This window comes from Molossus molossus, unplaced genomic scaffold (genome assembly GCF_014108415.1).
Source record: "Molossus molossus isolate mMolMol1 unplaced genomic scaffold, mMolMol1.p scaffold_m16_p_7, whole genome shotgun sequence".
Classification (NCBI taxonomy): domain Eukaryota; kingdom Metazoa; phylum Chordata; class Mammalia; order Chiroptera; family Molossidae; genus Molossus; species Molossus molossus.
This window is the reverse complement of record NW_023425401.1, coordinates 97,499,569-97,519,771: the sequence shown is the minus strand read 5'-3', so window position 1 is coordinate 97,519,771 and position 20,203 is coordinate 97,499,569. Positions and strand designations below refer to the sequence as shown.

At 42.4% G+C, this 20,203-nt stretch overlaps 1 protein-coding gene across 10 annotated transcripts in view; it reads right to left on the bottom strand.

The window, feature by feature from the left end:
* CALD1 (caldesmon 1) overlaps window positions 1-20,203 on the bottom strand; it is a 208,539-nt gene that overhangs the window by 109,775 nt on the left and 78,561 nt on the right. The window contains exons 1-5 of one of the 10 annotated variants that reach the window (XM_036246743.1): window positions 9,850-9,906; window positions 7,660-7,804; window positions 4,847-4,919; window positions 3,418-3,525; window positions 998-1,070 (exon numbers count right to left, since the gene is read on the bottom strand). The exons of 5 other annotated variants lie outside the window; for them this stretch is intronic. The gene's annotated coding sequence lies outside the window, so the exon portion shown is untranslated. Of the gene's footprint in view, window positions 1-997; window positions 1,071-3,417; window positions 3,526-4,846; window positions 4,920-7,570; window positions 7,577-7,659; window positions 7,805-9,849; window positions 9,919-20,203 lie in introns of those variants that run through there. 4 more of the 10 variants (XM_036246739.1, XM_036246738.1, XM_036246744.1 and 1 more) reach the window with 4 other exon arrangements.

Here is a 20,203-nt window from a genome sequence, read left to right as displayed (position 1 = left end):
GCCAGTGATCAATTTCTGACTCCTGAGCCGAGTCCTTTATGTGTGAAAATTCACTCTCATTCATGAAACTATTAGAGACAAGTAAGTAAGATTCCAGGATTCCAGTTAAAAAAATAAAAAAATAAAAAAAAATAAAAAGACCTCAGGAGACAGAGAGGTTTTGAAGACTTGAAATATGGATGGGATCACTTAAAAGCTACTGAAAGGTTTTGTTCTTTGTAACTTGCTGAAGCGTACCTAGACCGAAAGTTATGAAAAAGTGAACAAAGAAAGAGGAAAAGAAAACAGGAGTGAAAAGAGAAAAGTGGCCAGAGAGGGAATATATAGGAAAGAAGAGAACCGTAAAAGGGAACTAAAAGAACCGAGCATCCAGGCACAATTTGCATATCCTGAAAGAATATTAATATCAGAATGATCATCAAGACCGCAGCAAAAACACCAGGAATCGACAGAATGCAGCAGCCTTTTGCAAAGCGGTGACGTGAGGATCAAGCTGTTTCCAGAGCTTAAAAGTACCGGCTCATTGTAACCCCCAAGGTTTTATCCTCTCCTACCTCCTCCGTGATGGTTTTAATCCCCGAAAGATCCTCCCTTTCCAGCTCTTCAGCGGAGGAGCCTGCTTCCCCTGCGTCTGTGTGCCATGGAGTCAAGTATTCCAGAATTCCCCTGCAGCCCCCGAACCCAAAATGACTACCAGAATAGGGGAAGCGGGCTCTTTTTGTCCTCGCTTTGTTTACAGAGCTGTCAGCGGTTAGTTAAACTCGGCCTGGAATCTGGCATTTAGGGCCTGCTTGAAGATTGTTTCCTGTGTGGGGCTGGAGGCCTCCACTTCCTCTGGAATCCTAGACTCTCTGCTGCACTCAGATCACACAAAATATTTTCCAGCCCTTTCTGTGCACATGAGACGAGCCGTTTGCTCTGCGTCAGAAAATAAGGAGCCATGCAAAACCTGAAGCCATCCCTCCTGCATCTTTGTTGGAGGGAGCAGAAAGCAAACCTTAGCACGTTGAAGCAGAGCCCTTCTTAAAGGAATCGTCGGATTTTCTTTCTTGTTTTTCAGCCTTCTCCCCCTTAAAAAAAAAAAAAAAAACCCGCACAAACAAAAATAAAACCTTAGCCAACGAAAACAAAACTATCCAAGGTTTGAATTTTTTTTCTCCTTCCTTCTCTTCCAGGGTATTATTTATACTGCTTATAAGTCTTTTAGAAATTCAAATTCTGGTGTCTATTTGGTTTTTTTTTTTAATCGGAAAGTGTTTTTCTGTTTTACTCTTACCAAGAATACTTTCTGAGATGTTGCTAGTTACAAAGGACTCTGTTTTCCTTTTTATAAAAATGTATTTAATCAACCATAAAGAAATTTCTGGGCATTTTTCAGCCTGATTTCATTATAGTAATCAGAATGGGGGGTGGGGTGTGAGTTGAGGGTCCCTGGGATGGGCTCCTGTTCTGAGCACAGAGTAAACTCTGCCCTTGTCTTTCTTCAATCAAGTCTTCTGTTGTGTACAAGCCACTTCTCAAATAACTATAGCAACAGCAAACAGAAAGGGGAGAGAGAGGTCTGTCTGGGGGCAAACAATTTCACTTTTCCTAACTTATCCAAGGAGCTTGAAGAGCATCCTCTGAGCCTTTGCTTCTCCTTCATCCTCAGCAGTCAGGCGAGCCGCAGGGGTTCCGTTCCTGGGCCTGCACCTCTAGTGAGGTGCTAATGGACAGGGAAAGAGCTGTTCCCAGGATCCCCAAGCCCGCGGAGATGCACAGCGTTGGAGGGAAGTGAAACTGACAACCTCAGGTGGTCACTTTGGCTGGTCAGCTCCCTGGCTCCCTACCCACACAAATTCCTTTTCTCCTGCCCATCTCCCACCACTCCTCACCTTTTATTGCTTAAGCATTTTTTTTCTTTTCTAACCATAGAAAACTATACCTATCTAGTTATTTACTCATTTGATTGCTGCTGATTATATATGTGGGGCACTTGGGGGGTGGTGATGAGAGGGAGAGAGAATACATCTACATAGACGGGTGTCTTTCTGCATTACGCGTAGTGGACATGTGGTGGGTATATCTGAGGGAGAAGAGAAAGCACATCTGTGTACCGTGTGGTGTGACTCTCCGTTGTGGGGGTGCGTGTTGTGTGGGGGAGAGAAGATGTGTGTGTTTGTGAAAATGGCTCTCGGTTGGTCTCACACCAGCATGGAGCTGGAGATCTCGCTTCATCCTCACACCATCATAACACAGAGCTTCTCTGGACTTCTCTGGCGCCGCTCTTAGTAAGGGGAGGATGTCTGGGTAGAATTGTAAGTGATCCCTCCCTCTTTTGAGACCAGTAGCTTCCATGTCCCCAGCTAGTAATCGCAGTGCTGAACTCTTTCCAGCCACATTGGTTAGGAAACAAACTCTCAGCCTATGAAGTGATGAAATGTCAAGGCAGGGAGATTCTGTAAACTGTGGGGTTCCTGGGGGTCACGAATGGACAGAGCAGCCTGAACGAGAAGTACAGCTAACAGGAGTCTACATCAATGCACGCGACAGATGGGTTCTTGAAAAGTTTGAGGAAAATCTAAATGTTTGTGCTGGGGGGATTGTAGTCGGGCTATTGACAGACCTCTGATGTGACTCCTTTTGTAAAGGAGAAAAACACGTTACAAAGGCAAGGGCAACGTTACCTACTGATATATGATCTGTCTTTTCAATATGGGTTCTCAAATATTGGGTTCTCCTAAAACAGGGCACACCTATGCTGCCGTAATTAAGTAATAAGTCAGTGTTACAGATTTCAAATCCCTTAACACACTGCCCTTCCTTTTGGTAATGACACAGTAAGCACTCAGTTGTCAGGGGGAGAAGCCATGTGGTGAAAGTTAAGTCCTGTCTACCCTCAAATGATCATAAACTGAATGGTGACTGGGTGGGGAAAAGTCTTTGGGATTTGGGGACAGTACCAATATTGGTCTTGAAATACATCACGAATAAAACCTGTTGTGTCAGGGACTTTGAATAAGTTAATCCAGCTTCTAAAATAACTGACATTTATTAAACATGTACTACGTGCCTTTTTAAAATTTAATAACTTTTATTTCTTCGAGTAGTTTTAGATTTTTTTGAAAAATAAACAGAAAGTACAGAATTCCCATATTTTCCCTTTCCTTCACCTCTGCCCACAATGTCTTCTATATTTGTATTCCCTGTTATGTTGAAATCTTAACTCCCAGCACCTCCAAATGTGACCTTATTTGGAAACGGAGTCTTTGCACATGTAGTCAAGTTAAGATGAAGTTACTAGGATGGGCTCTAATCCCACATGACTGGTGTCTTTATAGAAAGGGGAACTCTGGATTTAGAGACAGACACACACAGAGGGAAGATAATGAGAAGGCACAGGGAGGATGCCAAGAGAGGACGGAGTGTACGGAGCACCTGAGGTCAGCAGCAGGTGGCAGGGAGGCACGGAGTCAGTTCTTCCCTAGAGTCTTCGGAAGGAGCATGTCTGCTGACACACTGATTTCAGGCTGCTAGCTTCCAGATCTGCGAGACAATAGATTCTCTTGTTTGCAGCCACGGCGGTCCTAGAATCTACGGTAGCCTCTTACTAACATCTTGCTATAGTGTGGTACATTTGTTACTATTGATGAGCTATTGTTGGTGTTATTATTAACTAAAGTCCATAGATTACATTAGGGTTCACATTTTGTATTATAAAATTACATAGGTTTTGCTAAACACATACGATCATGTGTCCACCACTATAATGTCAGAGTAGTTTTACTGCCCGAAACAGCCCCTTCGTTAATTCATCTTTCCCTCCCTCTCCCACCCCAACCCTTGGTAACCATCAATCTTGTCACTGTTTCTGTATCTTGGCCTTTCCCAGAATGTCATATAGTTGGAATCATTCAGCAGGTAGCCTTTTCAGACTGGTTTCTTTCACTTAGCGATATGTATTTAAGTTTCCTCCGTGTCTTTTTGTGGCTTGATAGCTTGCTGAGCCATTTTAAAAGATGTAATCTTATTTTATCTACATAATAAACCTGTGAGGTAGCTATTATAATCCCTGTTTTACAGAATTCAACGTATGTGCTCTTAACCACAAGGATATTCTTGGACTAAGCCACTACTTCCCTTTAGGAATTGTCTGTCCTCTCAGGGAGTAAGTAAGAGTTGCTCTAGGAAGCTCTGGGAAAATTATTGCCAGGGATCTCTGGTTTTCCTATAAACTCAGGCATGAAGTGATCTTTAAAGTTACCCATGCCTCTTCCTTTTCAAACCCATTTAGAAATCATAAAATTATCATGTTTCAGACACATTAATTAAATGAAACCTTGCAAATCAAATGTCTATTAAGCCCTTATAATTGTATTGTTACTTCTTTGTAAGTTTATAAACCTTTATAAAGATTTATTTAGGATGGCCATATCTTAGAGAGCATCACTGCACACTTTTTCTCTGAGATGTTAGAGTCTTTTCTCTTGCATTGCATCTCCCTCAATACACGCCTTCCTCCTCTGACCCACTATCCCTTCATTCACAACACAACTATTTCTCTGTTTTTGCAAGAAAGCCCAGTCTTTCCACACTCATAACCGTTATTAGACAGATCCTCCCTGGCTAGTCATCATTATGGATTCACTGTAAATCGCATGGTCTAACTACCTCAGTGAAGCTTCACAAAAACATTTCTACCATCAGTATTCAGTGAATATTTACTGAGCATTTATTATGTACTAGGTTCTGTTCTAGACACTGGGGATTCAACAGTGAACAAGACTGAACAGGTCCCAGCCTTCCTGGAACTTATATTTCAGGTATTCTTGCTTCTTTAAGCTTCTACCAGGCCCATCATACCCACCTTCCACCTTGGTTCGCACCCATCGTCTCTTTTGTTTTTTTTATCTTCACCCGAGAACATTTTTTGCATTTATCTTGAGATAAAGTGGGAAGGACAGAGGGAGGAAGAGAGAGAGAAACATCAATGTGAGAGAGACACATCGAGTGGTTGCCACCCCCACGACCCCAACCAGGACCGGGGACAAACTGCAACCGAGGTAGGTGCTCTTAGTGGGAACTGACCTCGGGCCTTTCTGGTCCACAGGCCGACGCTCTAACCGCTGAGCCAAACCAGCCAGGGCATCCATCATCTATTGTTATTCGGGGGTTTGGGAAAGAAAGTCAGGGACCATGTTTTGTCTCTCCTGAAGGTTTGTGTTAATTTTAGTTGGGTCATCACTGCAACTCAGTGATGCTTCTCTTCAAATTGCACATACGGAGTGATTTCTGGGTGTAACATACGCCATCAGATTCCCCACCTCTGCTCTTCAAATGATCTTCACTTGCCCCAATTTTTCAATTGCTCTCCTCCGCAAATCCTTGGTAATGATCTGGACTCAGAGGCAGATCTACTGCCTCTCTTCAAGATTTTCTTTTCTGTAAAATGAGATTGTTGGACCAGATAATGTCCAAGGTTTCACCCTACTCCATGCAATACTCTGGATCTATACCTACTCTCTAATCTAGCAAAGAAGGCGGCATCAAACTTGCCATGCCCACGTTTCCTCCTTTCCAGGTCTAAATGCTTTGATTTCTAAGTACATTCTCTTCTAATTTGCTGATTTAGAAAGCATTAACCTTCTTTCAAGAAGATCATCCTATGGCATCTTAGGTAAAAATATTTTATTGTCCCTCAAATGTGTCATATAATTTTTCACCTCTGCACTTCCATTATTAATACCATTCCATCCATGGGAATGGTATTCTCTTCACTGTCCATATTCTATCCAGCCATGAATTTCTGGCTCAGACTCCACTCCTTTCGTGATGCCTTTCCCGGGGGCTCCAGCACGGGAATGATAGCCCCCTCCTTGAACATCTATCATTCATTTCGGTAATTAATCATATATGACCTTGCCACAGCTCTTCGATTGTCCTAGCTAGTACTGAAATAGTTTATTGATATTTTACTTTCTACATACTTTGTTCTTAAGGCCCTTTATTAATAGATACAGTCTTTTAAAAAATCTTTTTACTATTGAAACGTGATAGGCATGCAGGAATTATAGCTGATTTACACCATGAGACTTTTATTCTAGATTTTATCATTCGGAGTATAAAAAATGTAACTCAAGCTGATTCATCTCTGTATTTTATTGACTGATCTGTGTTTACAAAAAGAATTAAAGACCTTAGTAATAGATTATATATGAATCTCAAAAGTTGTATAAACCCACATTTGCAGTAGTTACACAGTAAATCTGGCTGTGTTTTCTTTCTGACTGTAGAAAATGAACTTTTGTCCTTTTAAAAAAAAAATTCAATTTATCAACCTGCTTTACTCTTTTCTGAACCGAATGGTTCATTTGGGACTCAAAAAACAAATAAACACGTGGATTGTAACATACAGTTTGGACTTAACTTGAGCTCAATCTTCACCATATTGTTCCAAAAAATCTGTGCTACTTAAAAAAAAAATCATGAAATCATCAAGGAACATCTGTGAAGACCAGCAACGTGGAAATAAGAGTGAATGAGATCAACCTGAGCAACTCTGCCTTCTCCAGTTGTTTCTTTCCTCCCATCGGTGGAATCTAGAACACCAAGCTCTACACTGAAAGCTGAAAGGGTATGTCCTGTTTCTTTTTTCCTTCCCTTTCATCAGTACTTTTTCTCTATTTATATTTTTCCATTTGCAAAACCGGAGAACTGACAGACGTCACGTGACGAAAACCAATGTCCCTGTGCCTTCTTTGTCCTATTTAGTGGACACTTCAGGCATTTTAGATTTGTGAGGTGATGGTGTTTATATATTTTGACTTCAACACTTGGGAAGACAACACATTTAGAAATTGTAGCTGCATCTTAAAATGTCATCCACCTTGCCCTGGCTGGTTTGGCTTAGTGGTTAGAGCGTCTGCCCGCAGATCAAAGGATCTTGGGTTTCGATTCCCAGTCAAGGGCATATATTTGGTTGCAGGTTTGATCCCTAGCCCTGGTCAGTGTTGTGTGGGAGGCAACCAGTTGATGTATCTCTCTCACATGAATATTTCTCTCTCTCTCTCTCTCCCCTTCCCTATCCCCCTTCTATTCCATCTGAAAAAAATCAATGAAAAACTATCCACAGGTGAGGATTGAAAAAGAAAAAATGCTATCCACCTTATTTGGAGCACTTTATATTGTTCAAAACTCTATGGCTGTCACTGTTTGAGCCTCTCAAGTAAGAAAAGTAGGTTTATCTCCATTTAAAGAGAGGGGACTAAGAATACAGAACTTTGACATCAGCTCCTTAACCAGAGTGCATCGGTGGGAAACTAGGATTGCTGTTCACACCGACCTCAAAACCAACCTGAAAGGCTTCCTAGAGAGGGAGGAGAAGTGACAATTCGGAACACAGTTCCTTCTGGGCCCTTTTCAAGAGTTAAAAACACTGTTCTTTGGCAAACTCAAGGAGCAGCAGAGTGAAAGACACAGGTTAATACCAAATCAAAACTTGCCTGTGGCTACTGCTTCTCTCTTGGCCCCTAGAGGAGAGTAAAAGGCAGAGACGTAGACCTTAAGGCAAAAATGGAGATTTTCCACCAACCTGTGTCTGTGTGAGAAAAAAAAAAAAAGCATAGCTTTGCTTAAAATAAAATAAAAAAGAAAGTATAAATGTGCTTTCTAAGTGTATACCTGAGAACAGAGGCTAATTCTGATGTGTGGAGGCAGCGGTCCCAGCCCCAACAGAACGATCCGACAATGGGTAGGCTGCTGAGAAGGTATGAACCCGTGTTCTTGGAATTAGTCAGGCAGAGGTGAAATGGCCATCTGTGTAGCACTGTAGTGAAACATAGTTTTTAAGTTCTATAGATATGCTGTCCAATCAGTAGCCACTAGTCATGGGAGGTGATTTCAATGAAAATCAATTAAAATAAAAGTAGAAATTCAGTTGTTCAGTTCCTCAGCTTGGTTAGCCACATATGTCCAGTGGCGTCCCTGTAAGACGGTACAGAGAACATTTATGTCATCACAGAGATTTCTGTTGGACAGCCCTGCTGGGAGGCCTTTCAATGCCCACCACAAAGGATCGGAGTGTGTGAAGTAATGGGATGTAGTTCAGAGACATGAAAGTGCATAAGACATGGAGTCTGTCTTCAAAGACCTTACAGTCTCCTAGAAAAGATGCAATAACATGTGAGGTGTAGTACAGGTCAGCATCTCAAAACATGGATGTTCTTTTAATCCCCTCATTAGTAACTTGTCTCTTCTCCCGTTGAGAGTCTGAGATCAGGCAATCTCGCGATGGCTGGGTACTGGCTACTAAGAAAGTGAAATGCTTGGCAAAAACAGAAGAAACAGAGACACTGTCTGGAGGGAGATCACACTTCAAATTGCAGAACAAGGCCAGAGTGGTTTATCTGGAACCAAAGATCAAAGGTCATGGGTCTTGATCAATGATAAACATGGTATAGAGATCATGGTATTTTACAACATAGTAGTTTTACTTGTGCACTACCTTCTGGTCTTTCTGGTCTACTCAGCTATAAAGATATCAGCAACCTATGAGTCTGCTCTTTGTGATTGGTTTTTCAACTGACACTTCCAATTTAGTGATCAAAAACGAGATCCAGAGCCGGTCAGCTATCTTGTTTTCTTTCTTTTTTTAATATTTTTTCTTTTTTGATTTTAGAGAGAGGAAAGGAAAGGGAAAGAGAGATAGAAATATCGATCAGAGAGAGAGAATCAATTGGCCACCTCCTGCATGCCCCCCACTGGGGATTGGGTCCACAACCTGGGCATGTGCCCTGACCGGGAATCAAACCGGTAACCTCTTGGTGCAGGGCCAGCGCTCAACCACTGAGCCACACCAAACAGGAACAGCTATGTTGTTAATACAGGATTATAGAGAGGTGAGAGAGTTTAGATAGCCTAATGCATATCAACTCACGTTGTTGAAAACCATTCAAAGGTATGTCCTAGAGGTAATAATGTTGTCAAAAGCAACATTATTGTACATGAAGGACATAGTATTATTGACTAGGGACTAAGTACTCCCTAGTGAATTTTTTTACATGTATTCATCACGATCATCAAATGCATTTATTGTGTTCTGGAATTATGAAGCAAGTTACAGACAATCTTCTAGGAGTTTATAATCTAAGACAAGAAGCTTCGAAACCAAACCAAGGGACATTATCCATAATAGATACATGATTTAAACATACACCACAGTTGAATATTAAATTGAAAAGCACCTAGACTCCTTCCTCTTTGCTTTCACATGAATCATTTAGATGGTAGTTTCAGCAGTTTGTTAGTTTGGGGATTTCTGGACTTTTCTTCATGTTAGGAATGGCTTCCAGTATAAGCTTAAGTCTAGTACAAGACTATAGAATCTCTGAACCATTTATTCACTGACATGAGTTTGTCTTGATACCCACATTATATTTCGATTGCAGTACTTGGTCTATAGCTTGTATTTTATTTTATATTTTTATTTTTTAAATAGTTTTTCTTTATTGATTTTGGAGAGAGGGGAAGGGAGAGGGAGATAGAAACACTGATGAGAGAGAATGTTAATTGGCCACTTTCTGCATGCCCCCCACTGGGGATCAGGCCTACAACCTGAGCATGTACCCTGACCAGGAATCAAACTGGCAATCTCTTGGTGCATGGGTCAATGCTCAACCACTGACCCACACCAGCTGGGCTATATAGCTTGTATTTTAATTAGTAAGGACATAGCTGTCTTTCCCAGTAGATTGTATTCCCTCAAAGATCCGACTGTTATATCTTAGAGTTAGAGTTAGGTTCACATTTGTTGAGTTGAAATGGATTCCAGGGCATTCTTATTCAATGGACTTAATTAGTAAACAGACAAACCTGACTAGCAGATGATCAAAATGCCATGTCTCCATCTGAGCTCTTACCATCTTGGGGATGGCGGTGGTTCGATGTGGAGCTCCATTCTATATAGTGATTTGGAGTGGTTTCCTCTAGTGGAAAAGAACCTTGTCTTAGAGAGACATTCTGGTTTCTGGAAGAGGGTATTAGGCATTGCTAACTGGGGGAATATGTTTGTTCAGGGACGTTCAAAGAGAAAGAAGGACAACGCAGACATATGATGAATAAGAAACTAAGAGAATCATGGTTGACCTGAAACACTCCACATTTCCAAGGCCTTTGGAGATTCCTTGCCACTCCTCCATCATAATTAGAAAATACTGACATTCGGAGCTGATTTAAATGCTTCCATCAGTCTAAAAAGAAGTGTTGCCTGATTTTGCTCTCTGACCATGCACAGTAATTAGAAACATAAGGCCCTATTCCTGATGTTTGCTTGGGAACCTACCCTTCCCAGGCCTGGTGTCACTACCCATTGGCTATAGGACTTTATCTTTTCTCACCATCTCTCTTAGGAGCCCCAGCCCAGGTCACAGGAAGAGTGTGAGGTTGCCATGGGCATTCCTGGAAAAACTGGAGACCTTCAGCACCACTTCAGACTCAAAAATACAAGAAAGAAACTCATTTTGCCTGCCTACTTCTTGCAGGAGCTCTACAGATCTGTATCCCCTTTGGAAGGCAGATAGTTCAAGTACGGTAAGCTACATATTCAAATCAAAAGAGACAAAAGTGGGATCTTTGCGACAACCAGTTTGAAATGACATCGTGTTTGTTTCTGAGAGCAAGAAAGCTGTTCTGACGGTCGATGCTCGAGTTCCTCACACTCTTGCTGGTAAGCACAAACTTGAAACCTCTAGGATTCGAATCCAGTCTAAGAAGCAGAACAGCAGCTTTTTCACTGCTGACAAAATCCACAAAGAAAACAGAAAAAGACTTGTAATCAAGGACTTCAACTCAGCAGTCACCTCGCCTGTCAAATTAAAACATGTGGCAACCACCTGCTAAGCATCATGAGCGAAATGTCACCTTCTTGTTTTTCTACCTGACCTAAGATCTCTTTGGAGCACATTTGCATTTCCCAATTTTTCACACTTAAACAATGCTGTCTACACTATGGATAAAGATGACTAAGCAATTTTGTATTAAGTAACCAAAGTGAGTTCTGCCAACTTCAGAATAATTAAGTTTCTGCAGTCTAATATAAACAGTTCCAAGAACTAAATGTGGCCTACCAAAAGTATATATTACAAGTAGTCAATGCTGTGGCCAGCTGGCAGACAGATCAACCTATTAAAGTAGAATTGTTCAGAATTCAGAGTATTATTTTTCTTTTCTCTCATTATTTTTTCTGCATCCAACTTTGTTTCTTTGGGAATGTTTTCAAGTATACAAAGCAAGAAACGATTGTAGAATAGCACCTCTTGTAAACGAATGAGCATTTCTCTAGAGATCTTTTAGAACTCACAAATCATTCTCATTTCAACCCTGTCTACACAGGCAGCCTGAGCGAAAATGGAGCAAGTGAATCCAGTTTGTTCCCACTCAAGTTGAAATGTTTGTATTTTGCATGACCTCCAAAAATGTCTAGAGGGACCACCAGACAGTGAACATGCATATTAAGCCATTTGCCAACCAGGCACCCAGAACATCTTTCTGACCCTAGATCCTTGTACTGCCTTTACCAAGGAGCTTGGAGGGCCAAAATTTAGCTAATAAGGCTAAAGTCATAGATTTAATTCTGCTAGGAATTAGTTGACTATTTGAGAGAAAATAAATCCTAAACTATTGCCATGTGCTGTGACACTCATCTTGGCCAGCTATTGTGGCAGATGTGGCCTGACAACGTTGAGAACACAGAGATGGTTAGACTAACCCATCCCACCATGACCTTCGGCAGAGTGGATGGTCAAATAAATGCGAGTGTTTCATCACACAAAAGGCCTCTGTGTATTCAACTGCATTATAAGCCCTATTGTTTTCTTCACTGTGTTTAAATCCATATATACTTAAGAGTGGTTAAGGCTCTACAACCATGGAAACCTCATTGTTTTCCCAATGAAAACTTCAATAAAAACATTCAACGAGGCCCGGCTGGTAGGGCACAGTGGTTAAGCATCGACTCAAGCACCAAGAGGTCACCAGTTCGATTCCCAGTCAGGGCACATGCCCAGGTTGTGGGCCCGATCCCCAGTGGCGGGCATGCAGGAGGCAGCCAATCCATGTTCTCTCTCATCGATGTTTCTATCTCTCTCTTCCTCTCCCTTCCTCTCTCTCTAAAATCTATAAAGAAAAATTAAAATAAAATAAAAATCAGCCCTGGCCGGTTTGGCTCAGCGGTTGGAGCGTCCGCCTGCGGTCCGGGGAGACCCGGGTTCGGTTCCCGCTAAGGGCATGTACCTCGGTTGCAGTTTGTCCCTGGCCCTGGTTGGTCGTGTGGGTGGCAGCCACTCTATGTGTCCCTTTCACGTCGATGTTTCTCTCTCTCTCTCTTCCTCTCTCTCCCTCCCACTCTGTCTGTACAAAAAATGGAAAAATGTCCTCGGATGAGGATTAAAAAAAAAGAAAAGAAAAGAAAAATCGTTCAACAAGTATTTTGAAGTACCATTTACATACTAGGCACATTGTTTGGTAGGGCACATGAGTTGTGAATATGATGACCCTGTCATCATCATGCTGATAGTCTGATGGTGGAAGCAGGCAATAAATAACATACAAATTGGGATAAGGGTTAGGAAGGAAAAACTCCAACAGCTGTGAGAGAGAACAACAGGAATGATCTAATGGTCTTTGGTGGGACTAGAATAAGACATAGGTAGTGATACCTTCTTCAGACAGGAATGATATTAACACATACAGATGTGCATTCCTACAGGGAACATGAAGACCAGAGCTTGCATTCATATTACGTGTGAGTAATATAAAAATAATGATTTATCAGACGCTGTCTATCAGAACTTATACTGACAGTGAATTCACCGTAGGCTGGGATCACCTGCAGAGAGCTAAAGTAGGAGGCATGAGTGAGGGCATCTTTCTAGAAACCATCCAGCTCAGGGACCTTCTGACAAATGAGCATGTTTCTTATCCGCCATCGAACAGAAATTTGCTGATTTAAACGAAGCTAGTCCACTTGTTTTTCCAAACTTGATTCCAAGAAATGAATAGCCCACAATAAATCTCCCCCAGTGGCAGAACGTCTCACAACCAGCTTTTCCATTTTGAATACCACAAACAGACCTTTTATTTGTTGACACACAGCCTCTGGACATTCATGAAAACAAGATGTTCCCTTGCTGCTTTTTAAGTTAAACAGATTTAAGTCAGGGTCTTGGCCGAATTTCAAAAACAGATGTGACACAGCAAAAGGGCTGAACTGACCCAGCAATGAGAGCCTATTTCCCTTGAACTCGAATATTCTTTCTTCGCAGGAGGAGCAATCAAGGAAGCTTCAAACAGGAATCAGAAGCAACCCAAGGTTTACTACTGTCTCCATTTGGTGACTGCTCTGTGGGTCTGGGAAGCTGTTGGGCATCTGGGACTCTTGGTTTGGTTTTAGAGGGGGGTTAGTGGAGAAAGACGATCTTCCTCCCACATGCCACCACTGTGTTTCTCTGTAGACCTCTGACATCCACCATGGACTAGCTCCACTGTATCCATCACCTGGTTACTCTCCCTACGCCGCCCTCACGTGGAAACACAAGCCAGCCCACCTCCTTAGTCCTGCAACAATCTAGCCCTCGTTTCTGCCACTGCGCCTTTGTCCCTGCTTCGTCTCTTCTGTAACCTGAAGCGCCCTCTGCTCCTTCTGCAACCCCTCTATTTTTCTAGACTCTAACTCAGTCCTATCTGTATTCCAGAATCATCTTCTCTTTCAACTGCAACATTGCCGTCACTGTTCTTTCTGGTGATCAATACTGGATGGCTTTGTTACTCAGACATTTCAGAACTTCTCCTGAGCAAGTCTGAAGCTGCTTGACGTCAGGGCCTTGATCTCTGCTACCCTCGCACGGTGCTGGGGTTTTTGCTGCACATTCATAGATGCATGGGAATAGTTGCTGAGTTGAACTTATCGAAAAGCTTCTGGCCTGAGAAAGCAAGTTCCAAATAATGCCACAGCTATGACCATCAGTGCTGGTTGTCCTAGGTTCCTGTTTTGCCCTGGGCACATTACTGAATTGTACTTGCTGGCTTCCTTGTGGTCAGCAGGGGCCAAGTGACTAGTCCAGGCCAGTGATTGTGAACAGAAGTGTCACTTTTGGGGCAGACCATTTAATCGTTGATGTGAGATCCTTCAGAGATTTCTTCTCTCTTTACCAGCAGTATCTCCAGATAACAGCTGTCAGCTGAGGTCCCCAAGAAAGGATGACAATGATATGAACCCGAGGCTCTTGCCTAGCCAGGGTTAGAAAGAAAGCATGAGTGACAAAGCTTGTTTTGTTGAAGTCACTGAGCTTTTGAGTTGTTCCCGACCCCAATGTGACCTAGCTTGTCACTTCCGACATAGCCTCAGTCACCTGGGTCCATGATGAACACGATCTTCCGACATTAGGTAGCACACTTCTCTGTTCCAAGCAGGTACTTATTCAACTGATCTGTTTTTTATTTTAGTTCTGTGACTTCTGGTATAGACATAGGGGTGGGTAGTTCATTCAAACACTGCAGGCAGGGCCTCAGGGCGTGAAAGTGGCTCACAGGGCACTTCCTCCCGGGCCCCATCTCCCTACTCCCGATCCAGGAGCCGTAACCAGGCATCTACCTTCCCATATGTGTGCACCCCTTACACCAGGCATGGCAAATTCAAATGCTTGCAAGGACCAAAGCCGTCAATATCTGGGGCGTGGTGGCCCATGGGGAAATGAAGAACGCATGCATCCCTAAGAGCATTCAACTCCGATTTTTAACAAAGTCCATGCTGGGCAAAGGAAGCACGTTTGCAGGTCTCCGTGGCCTCAGGTTGCAGGGTTGTGCCTCCTGATCTATGGAGTCCTTCGTGAATGGCTGCTCACCGGTCAGGCACCGTGCAGAGTTGCAAGGGTGAACCCACAAGCGAACACAGATTAGGTTCCAGTCCAGAGGGAGACGTTTACTTATTTAGCCAATGGTAATGTAGCACTTACTGTTTACCAGGCAAACCCAGTTCTAACAACTTTGTGAATATCATTGTAAATCTTTATAGCAATTCTTATTGTTTCCATTTTACAGATAAAAACACCGAGGCCCAGAGGTGAGTCATTTGCTCGAGGTCACAGATCTAATAAATGGTAGAGCTGGGAATTACACCCAGGCAGCCTGGCCCCAAATCTATGCTTTTTAAATATCCATTAATCTTTAAATAGAGAGAGAGAAACACATCAATTGGTTGCCTCCTGCATGACCCCTGACCAGGGCCGGGGACCGAACCACAACCGAGGTATGTGCCCTTGACTGGAATCAAACCCATGACTCTTTGATCCGCAGGCCGATGCTCTAACCGCTGAGCCAAACCGGCAAGGGCACGTCTGTGCTTTTAAATCACAGTACTATGCTCCATCTTACAAGACCTGTACATGCGTAGTACAAAGGAGATTGTGGCAAGAACCTCAATGATGAAAAGATCATGCGATTGCTTGTTAGGAGACATGCTCCTCTACAAATACCCTTCCTCCAAGCCATTTCCTGCCCAGAGGATCTGGCCTGCCCCATGTTAGGGTAAGCTCATATTTGATGTTTATAAATGAAGTGAAAAGGAGTCTCCTGTTTATGTCCACTTGTGCTTTGAAAAACTGATTTATTATTTCATTTAAGTGGGGTTCACTTTAGAAAATAAGCCGAATTCATTCTGAAGCCTTACAAAAGTCCATCAATAGATGAGTGGATAAAAAAGCTGTGGTACATATATACAATGGAATACTATGCAGCTATAAGAAAGAAAGATCTCTTATCCTTTGAGACTATATGGAGGGACCTGGAGAGCATTATCCTAAGCGAAACAAGCCAATCAGAGAAAGACAAATACCACATGATCTCACTTATTTGTGGAATATAATGAACAAAATAAGCTGATGAATAAAACAGACCCAGAGACATAGAGAGGAGTACGGTTCAGATGGACAAACCTCAGAGGAGGGGGACCGGGGGACTGGGGGGACAAATGAGATAGATCAAAGAACTTATATGCAAGTATGCATAACCAATGGACATAGACAACAATGCTGGGGGTTGGGGGAGGGCAGGATGGGGAGGAGGGTGTGTCTAGGGCGGAAAAAGGAGAAACATCTGTAACAAAATAAATGAATAAAAGTTGAAAAAACTTAAAATTACATGACTAAAAGAAAAGAAATCAATTTACAACACTTACAGTTTTGATCTTTTTTCTTTTTTTTTGCTTAACTTATTTAATTATCTATAGACATTATACGGAATCATCTAAGTTTATCTGTGTCAGTGTCAGGGAAGAGCCAGGTGTTGTGGGACCTGGAGATTATTTGGGAGGCCTTCTTTAGGAAAGAACACACTATGAAATATCAAAAGTTAGGAAGCAGGGCTCTGGCAGACACCTATCCAAGAGGAAGACCCTACGGCTCAGGCTCCTGTGGTTTCATGGCAAATCCACTTTGGGTCTCACCTTGATTCTTATGAGCATTCCATAAAACTACCACAGCCCCCTTGCTTTGCTTTTAATTCTCAATTACTTCAAAACTACAGTTATATCCCCCCCTTTAAAAAATGTTTCACGAAAACCGGAATTTAGGAAACCTAACATCGGGGGCAATTATGCATCATTCTTCAAAGCGATTTCCAGAAAAGTAGAATTACAGATAGAGCCAGTGCATGGCAGTGTTTTGTCTATAAACCACATAATTAAGTATGATAGGTGGGTGAGGGGGCAGAGAAATTTAAAATATTATGACTCTTTGCCAAGATGAGGCCAATGAAAAACAAATAAAAGTATCAGAAATCACAATTTACGTCAATGAACACATTATTGGATTCACCAAATTTTCCATTGCATTGACTAAAACAAGAGTCCGTTTTATAGGAGAAAATGAAGGAACACCAGAATTGCTAATGCATCCCAGACCTAATATAGCACCTGGGATGGAGAAGGTCCAATTCAACAGACAGCTGTAGAACGAATAAATTAATGAGTGACGGAATATATATGTTTGAAGAACAAGAAAAAGACAGATGGTGCTAATAGTGGTCACAAGGCTCTCCAACAACCCCAACTTACAACTGCATCTTTCATTTCGAAACCATTAGCAAGCGATCTGGGGGAGGCAGTTAGATATGTCCCCAGAGTCTCTCATTGCAACAAACGTCTTTTATGTTTATAAAGTTTGTAAGTCCGTGATGGAATCAGATTTGCAATCATGGGCAAAATATACTGATGGGTGGAATTCTTTGAAGAACTGGGAGAAAGTGCTTTTAGAAATGCTCCTTCCTTCCGGCCCCCATGTGTTTGTGTTCCCTCCCCCTCTGCATGTCTGGATATGATCAACACACTTTTTCCCAAACTCAGGATGCTCCATTCCACGGTATATCATTTTTGGTCATTAAATAACAGGACTCAATATTAATGTTGGCCTTTTCCATCCCTCTTGAACAAAGTGTTTTCAGCCAAAAATATTAAACTAGTCAACCGCTCTTTTCCCCTGTCAGAGAAACAGCCAGCATCCTGAAATCACAGCTCATTTGTACCACATGGGCGTGAATATTCAGACTCCATTTGTCTCCAGCTCTTAAAGGCTGGTGTGAGAGTGAATGATAGACATTTTGTTTTGAATTAGCAAGAAAGAGGAGGAAAAAATCTAAGTAATAAGTTTGGCCTGAAATGTCTATTTCAGGGAATGCAGCTCTGCCGTCTTCTCTAGTAAAAGTCAATTAAAAAAATCTAGATTTAATTTGACATTGAGTTGGACCTGGCATACAGAGAACAGTGGGAAGGAAAATGTCTCAGATTTTTTCCCCCTCCTCGGATTGAATGCTCACATCCTGCTCAATCCTGTTGGAGGTCTGTCGCATGGAATAGTGGAAGATGTCCACAACTTTGCTTCGTTGCGCATCCCAAAGCAGAGTTTGGAAGCAGTTGAGTCTGTGCCCTTGAACTGTACACATTCTATCACAGTGGGAGCCTCAGGTAAGACTTTTGAGAGTTTTGGTTGAAAGCTATATAACAATCATTCTTTTTCTCTTTACTGCATACACGTGCTTACCGGAACTAAAGGCTGGAGAGTTCTAGAAAAGAGCTCCCGGCACCATTGTTTGTTTTCCTCACTGCTATCTGTGCCCCCATCTTGGGGTGTCCACTCTGGCGTCCTTTCCATCAATAGCCTTGCTAGGGAGGGATGTGTGCTTGCATGGAGGTGCTGCTCAAGGCCTGGTGTATTTCCCTGGTCAGGAAAATGCCATCATTTGGCCAAAGTTTAAAAATCTGTACGGAGTGATACTGGAATGTCCTCTTACCCTCTTTATTATGAAGGTTTCCAGAATGTCAGGAAACCATGGGAATCCATGTTCCTCATGTCCTCTTAATCCCTAACCAAACTTGAGCTCATCCTTTTCCTCCCATGACAAGAACCTGAAAGCCGTCTCCTTGGGGTAAGACTCAGGGAAGGAGTGGATTCAAGACTTTCTCACAGATGAGCCCCATTCAGAAATCTGTAGAAAAGACTCTCAGTGTAAGAAAGACCCCTTTAGATCTTGCTCTAGCAAGTGTGGGCACACTTGAACTAAACAGAAGACCCAACACTCTGTCAAGGGTGTCCAAGGAGGCTTGTTCAGTAAAACTCAAGGAAATAGGAAGAAAGAAACCTTCTCTTTCCACTCCATCTGGAGCTTCAAGTGACTCCAAAATTATTGGCCCACAGTGATCATAAAATCTCCCATTTATGCTGTTCTAAAACAAGGGCAAGTCCTGCGCACGACTCAAAGCACTTCTTTTACATGTTCATAGGAAAATTATCTTTCTCTCCAAATCCTTAAGCTGCCCAAAATTAATGAAACACAGTCGGGAGGCACCTATGCTGGCCACTGGCCACCATTCATTTGGAACACCCCACCTAAGCCATTCATAGATTGCAGAACTGTTTTCTCTTGACTTCAAATTTTCTCCTTTCATCTTATAGGTCAATAACAATTTGCATAAAATCACTGACTCAGGTGTCATCGACATTTTGGGTAGCTATGAGAAAACTGGCATCTTTTCCCTGGCTACTCAGAGAACACTAAGAGGAAAGTATAGAAGAAGGTACTCGAAGAAAGTTGGTGTGTCAAAGTTCATTACTTAAAAAATAGGTGGGGATATGCCGAGAAGAAGGAGGAAGCTTCCAGACCTCTGATAGCCTCTTTTTGCTAATAATCAGACAATTCAAAGAAAAATCAAGGGTTTCTGCTCCAGGAAGAGAACCAAGGGAGAGAGAAAAAGGGGGAAAAAAAGAAAAGCAAGGAAGGAACTTAAAGGAAAAGCAGTAACGCTCTAGAAAACAAAGAGAAACAAATACCTTTTTCTGTTTTACTTGCATCACAGGAAGCAGGAAAAATTAGGGAAATTCAGTGCAGAGTAAACATGGCCTCATTAGAAATGACATTTGATGGTGGAGCCCAGAGGGGAGAAGCTTGTTATGGCCGTCATGACCCATCGCCCAGATACACTCCACCAGCCCCCATTCTGGCCATGCTGTGAAAGCCTAAAATGTTTCCAAAGCTTCCTCTAAAACACAGGTGGTGTGGGAGATCAACAGGGAACAATGGACTAAGGAGGGAGTTCAGGAAGTAAAAGAGGGACATTCCCCCAAACTGGTCCCTCTACTGCCTAGACAAGACATTCAATATTCCGTGGCACCTGACCTTGGAAAGGACCTGTCTTCTGTCCTTTTGGACATTAAAGGTCTAATCCTGGGCCTCTCCTATTGTCCAGTCTGATCATAAAATAGTCCCTAAGGAAGGTCTTGATATGTGAGACCCCTGGACAGGCAGCTGGGAAGTTAAACACTTGCTCATGAGTGGAGTTAGCTAGAAGGGAGGAAAGTTGGGTAGGGTAAGCCCCCCAGGAATGGTTTGAGGCATATCCTACAACAGAGAAGAAAAGAGAAGGAATAAAATAGGATCAAAGAAATGAGAGGACAGAAATAGATAGACATCTACACTGGCTAATATACATGCTCTTACAAACCCTCCTGAGAAGTAGCATGGAGGTTCCTTCCTCTTGCGAGGGTCCCTGTCCTGTTATTTATCAGTGAGACTTGCTAAATACAATTTTTTAAACCACAGCTCTTCTCCCTCCACACAATCTCTCTGGGTGGCCTCACCCACTGTCATGGTTTTAATTCCTATGTATAGGTTATGACTGTGA